The following is a 7994-nucleotide window of genomic DNA, read 5'->3' on the forward strand; positions in this document are numbered from 1 at the left end:
CAGCACACCACACTTCCCCCTGCACTGCTGCTGAGCTGTTTGGCTGTTCTGATGACGTCTTGATAAAGGACTGTTTGCAGTCTGAAACGTTGACTGATTTTGTCATACTGGTGATGTATCAATAAATTAGTGTGTTGGCTTTTGGAGTGTGCTCTCTTGGACGACCTAGCGCGGTCAGCTTCTGGAACTGTGTAGGGTACACATAGTGGTACTTTAAGTGGTGCACCCCACTGTTGTGATATATCTTGATTGGGAGTGCGGATTCCTCTGTGTGTGTATGTGTGTGTGTGTGTGTGTGTATATATATATATATATATATATATATATGTAATCAAAAATAATGGGTTTTAGTTCATGAATGGATCAATGCATTTAAGCTTGCAGCCCATCACCGAGGGACCCCATTTCACTGCACTAACAACTGGTCTCTTAAGAACCTGGCAACTACAGACACATTATAACTAAGATGAACATGTGCTTGTTTCCTGGTTTAAAGCTCATTTGCCGAATACCTTTAAAGGTGAGACAAGGGCCATCACAACTCCTGAATTAGCACTAAGGAGGCTGCTGTGAAAGGTTTAAAAAAAAAAAAGAGCTTACCTGCGGTGCATGAGAAAGCTATGATCACAGAATGGTTAATTAAAAATGAACCCGTTATGTGAGAAAATGTAGTTTCACTCCCTAAAAGAGTTGAGGAAAAATGTCCAAAGCGCTGGGGAATGCAGTGATGTGGCGTGCAACCTGGCAGCTGCCACAATGGAGGAATGCCCACCTCCAAAATATAAAAGACAGTAAAAGGGAAAATGTGGGGCGCTCAGTGATTAGAACACACATTATACTAAATTAATTTAATGTTGAATTTAACTAAATCCCTGCATGAAAATGGGGCTCGCACTATGCAGCAGGGAGCTGCTGCTAGAGGCAGGAGAGATATTACCTTCTGTGCCGTATCTGGCACTAGCTGCCCGACCTGTCCTCTGTTCCCAGCGTGTGTAATCCAGCCGATGGTGAAAGCATCACTGCTGACAGCTTGCATATGTGATGAAGGCTCCAGCTATCGCAGTTGCTGGTGTGTGGATGAATGCATTGAACAGGTTCTGTTCAGTCACAAGCTTGAATCGGGGCTCATGGACAGCTCCCAGCATGCCCTATGACCAGCACCATCACTCTACACATGCACAGAGGGACTCCCAAGTCTCAGACTCGGAAGTCCAGGGACAGCGTTGCATCCCTCCCCCCCTTGTGATACTGAGATACAGATTGTGAAAAATATGTCCCCAAGTCTTAGTGCATTAGTCCCTAAGTACCAACCAATCAGCCAATCAGTATCTAGCTGTGATATTTTAAACCCACTCTGTGACATTAACAGTTAGAAGCTGACTAGTTGGTACTATGTATAAGATCTACTAAGCCTTGGAGAGAGATAAAGTGGAATAAGACAGAGAGTGGAAGTCTATCTTGAGGGGGTCACTGTAATAGCAGATCATATTAATAATTATTTTTGCTCAGTATTCACTGCTGAAAGAGAGGGGAAGGGGCCACAGTTAATTTGCAAGTATCATCAGAAAAATGAGGGAGAAACAAGTATATTTAAAGAGGAGAAAGTCCTAACAGAACTCTCAAAACTGAAAGTGGATAAATCAATGGGACCAGATGGGATACATCCAAGGATACTAAAGTAGCTTAAAGGGGAGCTGGTAAAACCATTAACAGAATTATTCAACCAGTCACTAGCTACTGGAGTAATCCCAGAGGACTGGAAAACAGCAGATGTAGCACAAAAGTGGAAGCAAGGAAGAGGTAAGCAACTATCGACCAGTGAGCCTTACATCAGTAGTAGGGAAATTGATGGAAACACTATTAAAACAAAGAGTTGGATAATATCTAAAAACCAGCAATTTACAGGATCCAAATCAGCATGGGTTTACTGGGGGAAGATCATGTCAACCAAATCTTATTGACTTTTTTGACTGGGTGACTAAAGTAATAGATCAAGGTGGTGCTGTAGATGTAGTTTATCTAGACTTTAGTAAGGCTTTTGACACTGTCCCACATCGCAGACTGTTAAATAAACTTGGAAGCTTGGGATTGGATTCTAAGATAGTTGAATGGATAAGAGTGTGGTTGCAGGACAGAAAACAGAGAGTTGTAGTAAATGGAGTACAGTCAAAGGAGGGAAAAGTTGCACGTGGAGTACAGGGATCTGTACTTGGACCAGTGCTTTTAATATCTTTATTGGTGATATTGCAAATGGAATTGAGAGTAAAATGTGCCTTTTTGCAGATGACACAAAGGTATGCAACAGGGTAGACACACCAGGAGGGGAAAACAAATGATTGATGATCAAGGTAGATTAGAAGAATGGTCAAGAGCATGGCAACTACAGTTTAATGTGAAAAATGCAAAATCATGCACTTGAGTCTCAAACATCCAAAGACTGAATATAGTATAAATGGCACTATAATGGAAACTACTGAGGAAGAGAGGGATCTACAGTAGGTGTCACTATTTCAGGGGACCTAAAGGCAGGTAAGTAGTGAAGAAGACAAGTAAGATGCTTGGTTGCATAGGGAAATGTATCAGCAGTAGAAAGAAATAAGTAATAATGCCACTGTATATGTCATTGGTACGACCTCATCTAGATACTGTGTCCAGTTCTGGAGGCCATAGCTTCAGAAGGATATAAATAGATAAGAGACTGTCCAAAGAAGGGCAACTAAAATGGTGCATGGCCTACATCACAAAACGTACCAGGAAAGACTAAAAGGTCTTAATATGTATACTTTAGAGCAGAGAAGGGAAAGGGGGGACATGATAGAAACTTACAAATATATCAAGGGCTTTAACAAGGTACAGGTGGGAGACATTCTTTACAGGAAGAGGAGCAGCCGAACACGAGGAAATGCACTGAAACTAGAGGGAGGAAGATTCAGGGGAAATTTGAGGAAAAATAACTTTACAGAATGGGTAGTGGATAAGTGGAATAGCCTCCCATCAGCGGTGGTAGAGGCAAATACAGTACAGCAATTTAAACATGCTTGAGATAAGAATATTGGTATCCTTACTAAAAAAATACAGATCAAATATGGTTTGAGGTAACATGTTTAAAAAAGGGGAAAGGTTGAGTCATAAGGGTGACAACAAGGAAGAACAAAAACGGGTTTTGGGGCATACTTAACAAATGATAATTTGGATAATATTAAAATTAACTGTTATTAAACATCATAGCTAAAATGACAGTACGTGTTGAGAAGAAATAACAAACAAAAAATATATATTTTCGTCACAAATTGATATTCAAGCACGAAATGGCAAGAATAAAATCCGTGTGATCAAATGGTTTAAATTCATTTTTGAAACAAATTTCAATACATTTCTGAGTCACATGGGAGTCTTTGACGCATGACACTTGGGGGCAGATGTATCATAGCAACGCTTATCGCGCCGCTATGATACTTCCTGCTTCGCTTCAATAGCGAGGCGAAGCAGGAAGGGACATCGACAAGATGTATTAACATCTTGTCTGCCGAAGCGGGGGAGCGTTAACTCCCCCCTTCGGCGATGTCCCTTTCTGGAGATAGCGCATCAGTTAATACTGATGCGCTATCTCCTGTCCCCCGGCCGGCCGCACTGGGCATGCGCGGGATCTCGCTGTCCACGCGAGATCCCCAGCGCAGCCCAGACGTAACAGCAGGGACAGCGCTGTCCCTGCTGTTTAGATAGGGCTTCGCCAGCCTGATGCTGGCGAAGCCAAAGCAGGCTTCGTGCGGAACGGTCAGCGATGCTGACCGTTCATACATTCGGCCTGCTATCATTTTGATAGCAGCGCCGATATGGACAGGGGCGCATAGCGCCCCTGTCCATTATCGCATCCCGGCCGCATCATACATGGGGGAGAAGCGGTATCAGTGCACATAACGTGCGCTGATACCCCTTCTCCCCCATAACGACACATCATACATCTGCCCCTATATTCCATATGTCAATTTTAATGCAATATAGTCCCAGTGGTAGAGTGGCTGAGTGCATGATTAGGAATAAAAAGAATAGAATGGCTCCTTCGACCGGTTTGTGGTGTTTCTGCTGTCTAGTGTGTTACAACTCCGGGTATTCCCTATTGGTCCCCCACACAAGTACTTGCCCGGCCATTCACTGCTTAGCTTCTGAGTTCGGAATGGGATTCAGGCGCACCAGTGATGTATGGCAGTAATTCCACCTTTTGATGAGAGGACACCTCTGTCTTCTGAAGAGAAGAATGTTTAAAAAGGGGGCAGACTAGATGGGCCAAGTGGTTCTTATCTGCTGTCACATTCTATGTTTCTATACTGTATGTTTCTATGAGATACACTACCAGCCAATCGGCTTCTAACTACAATATTACAGGCTGTGTTTGAAAGAGAACAGGGGCTGATTATTTGGTATTTTATCTGTCTATCTGTCTCTCCACTTGATAACTCTCCAGGATTTGTATATCTCCACCTTAACTTCTCTCTACTCTATCTCTCCTTAAGCTTTGATACATCTCACCTAAAATGTGGTACATGATCCTGAAGCTCTCCGTCTGTGGCCTTTTCAGATTTGCTTGATGATAAGACTGAAGTGCTGATATCTGTGTATAGTGCTTGTGTCTAACTGCAAATCTATTCTGTTTTCTTTATAGAATCTTCAGAAGGGGGCAGGATAGATGATTCTTAAAGAAGAAAGAGAACCCCCGACTGTTTCCTTGGACAAAACTTATTCACTACACCGGAAGATGAAGTATAATATATTATATCCAGTATACAATTAATAGTTTGATTAAATTTATTTCAATTGAGTGTATTAGCTGACTAGGCATAAGTATAAATAAGAATCCTGCTTTTTTCCTGATTGGCTAAGTGTGACAATCTTTGTTACTGATTAGTTGTTCTGGCTTGCAGTATCAATCATTAATTTGAGCCAATTAGGGGCTCAAGGGGAGTTTTTTGTTTTTAGGGGTATATAAGTGGGGGCTGATCTTGCAGACAGCCTCTTTGGTGATTTGGAGTGATTTGTAGCATCTACTGGCCGCCATGACCTCTCAGGATCAATTATAACTGAATAAAAAGCTTTTAGCAAAGTTGTCTTTGTGTCTATGTCATTATTTAATTTGGATAAGTTATGGTTAAATTTGGTTTAAGTTATTAGACAATTTTAAGGAGTAAATTGGGAAAAAAGCAATGGAGACATAAAAAAAACCCTTGAGATTGTGCAAAATGTCTTTGTTATTAGTTTGTACTTTATAAAACATTCATACATACAGGCAGGGCCGGCAACAGAAAACTTGGGGCCCCATACACTGATATCACGGAGGGCCCCCACCCTCTTAAACGCTACGAACTCCCTCCCATGCTTAAACCTAAACTGGATGCGCTCCCTTACCCTGCGGCTTCTCTATATCACAGGGACGCCAACCTTCAAACCGCAACCTGCGCTCTATCACACTCACACAATCCCTTACCCTGCAGCCTGTGCTCTATTACGCTTACACAATCCCCCACCCTGCGGCCTGTGCTCTATCACGCTGACGTGATCCCTCACCCTGCATTATGTCACACTGACGCCATTACTCACCATGCAGCCTGCGCTCTATCACACTGACGCAATCCCTCATCCTGCAGCATGCGCTCCATTAGACTGACGCACTCCCTCACCATGCGACCTGCGCTCTATCACGCTGACGTGATCCCTCACCCTGCATTATGTCACACTGACGCCATTACTCACCATGCAGCCTGCGCTCTATCACACTGAAGCAATCCCTCATCCTGCAGCATGCACTCTATTACACTGACGCACTCCCTCACCCTGCGACCTGCATTATGTTACACTGGCGCAGTCCCTCACCCTGCGCTCTATCACACTGATGCAATAAATCCCTCACCCTGCGACCTGCATTATGTCACACTGACGCACTCCATCACCCTGCGCTCTATCACAATGATGCACTCCCTTACCCTGCGACCTGCGCTCTATCATGCTGACGTGATTCCCCCCTCAAGCTAATAATGACACTCCCAGTCCCCACTAGTTCTTAACCCTCATACCCAGAGGCCTATCCCCCCTCACCAGCATAACACACCCCACATAAATACAAACATACCGCTCACACTTACCTTTAAACCATCCGCAGAGTGCAGTCTCACTGCCTGTGTGGGCATGGAATTCCAGCAGCCTCTCCACTGTGTCCCCTCTGTAAAACCCCACCAGCACTAGGTATGCATACCTGCAGTAACTGTGTATAGTGCATCACACTTACTTTCCTCCGGCTGGTCATGGGTAAGGCACAGGTACCAGGGGGTCCCCTGAATAATCAAGAGCTTAATTACGCTTGCATTGTGGGAGTGGACTACAGGTGTCAGTGCAGAAAGAATTGGGTGCCAGGCCATCTCATAAAACAGCAATAAACAGTTTATTGAACAGATAGCAGGGATATAGCGGGGATATAGCGGTAATATACTGTAGCAGGGATAACTTCTGAACACTCTCCACCAGCACACAGCATAATGGTTACATCAAGTCACGTATCACACCATCTCCTCCAGCACATTAATCATATTGGTTACATCAGTTACATCAAGGCACCTCCTCCAGCACATCACTTAATTGCAGTGGCATAAATATGGCGAGCAGCAGTTCAAACACATCCTGGACCAGTAGTGCTACACATCACAGGTTACTGTCTCTCTCATACATAACAAGGACTCTTGTCAATGGGGGGCTACTCAGCATGCCACGTAGCTTCGACCACTCACCCAGATACTGTACGTCCTCTCCTGAGACTTACACCTGGCACTCTTCTAGGGCACCTCTACAGGTGGGCATTACCCTCTCACTGGATTCTGAGTACTGCTGCTTTCACACTGCGATCTCTCTCTCTCTCTCTGTCAGGTGCCTTACTGGGACTGGCAGCACTCCCCACATGTGCTGTGAGGGGCTCTCACTGAGGCTGCATTCTCCTCATATTTCTCTGCAGAAAAGCACCCACATGTGCTGCTGCTCTCTCCATAGAAGGAGTGCAACTCAAGACTGCTGTTTCCAAAGCTGGGGACCATGGAAATAACAGCTAGCCATTCCATGGTCCCAGCAACCATCCATGCACCTTCTTCTTCACTCCAGACTTGTGCTGAATCTGCTGCTTTCTAACTTACACTTCCTGTCTTCCCCCTCTGCAGGAGGCTTGCATGTCATCATTGCCTGATCTCAATAGTTCTCCCAATCAGTGCACAGGAAATAGCCTTAGCTATGCATGATAAAACTAAATAGTATTAACCCCTTACCGACACAGCCTGTTTTTGCCTTCCTGACAGAGCCCTTTTTTTCAAATCTGACATGTATCACTTAAGTGGGGATAACTTTTTTTTGCTTTTACTTATCCCAGTGATTTTGAGATTGTTTTCTCGTGACACATTGTACTTCAAGTTAGTGGTAAATTTTGGTCGATACAGTCTGTGTTTTTTTGTGAAAAATACCAAAATGTCGTAAAAAAATGGAAAATTTAGCAATTTTCAAAATGTTAAATTTTCTGCTTGTGAGACAAATAATCATACCACTCAAAATAGTTAATAACTAACATAGACCATATGTCTACTTTATGTTTCCATCATTTTTTCAACCTCCTTTCAATTTTTTTGGACACTAGGAGGCTTAAAATATGAATAGCAAATTCTTAAATTTTCAAGAAAATTTCAAACACTGATCTTTTTAGGGACCACTTCAGTTCTGATGTGACTTTGAGGGACTTGTATGTGAGACACCCCCATAAATGATGCCATTTCAAAAACTGCACCCCTCACAGTATTCAAAACAGCATTTTGGAAGTTTGTTAACCCTTTAGGTGTTTCACAGGAATTAAAACAAAGTGTAGGTGAAATTTCAAAATTTCATTTTTTTTTGCAGATTTTCAATTTTAATACATTTTTCTAAGGAACACAGTAGATTTTACTAGAGAAATGTGACTAAAAATTTATTCCCCC

At 43.1% G+C, this 7994-nt stretch overlaps 1 pseudogene; it reads right to left on the bottom strand.

Annotated features, from left to right (window-relative positions):
- Positions 1–4092: 4092 nt before the first annotated feature.
- LOC146006004 (5S ribosomal RNA) lies at positions 4093–4212 on the bottom strand (annotated as a pseudogene).
- Between the last annotated feature and the right edge of the window lie 3782 nt (positions 4213–7994).

This window comes from Crinia signifera, chromosome 5, assembly GCF_055691185.1.
Source record: "Crinia signifera chromosome 5, ASM5569118v1, whole genome shotgun sequence".
NCBI classification, from domain to species: Eukaryota; Metazoa; Chordata; class Amphibia; order Anura; family Myobatrachidae; genus Crinia; species Crinia signifera.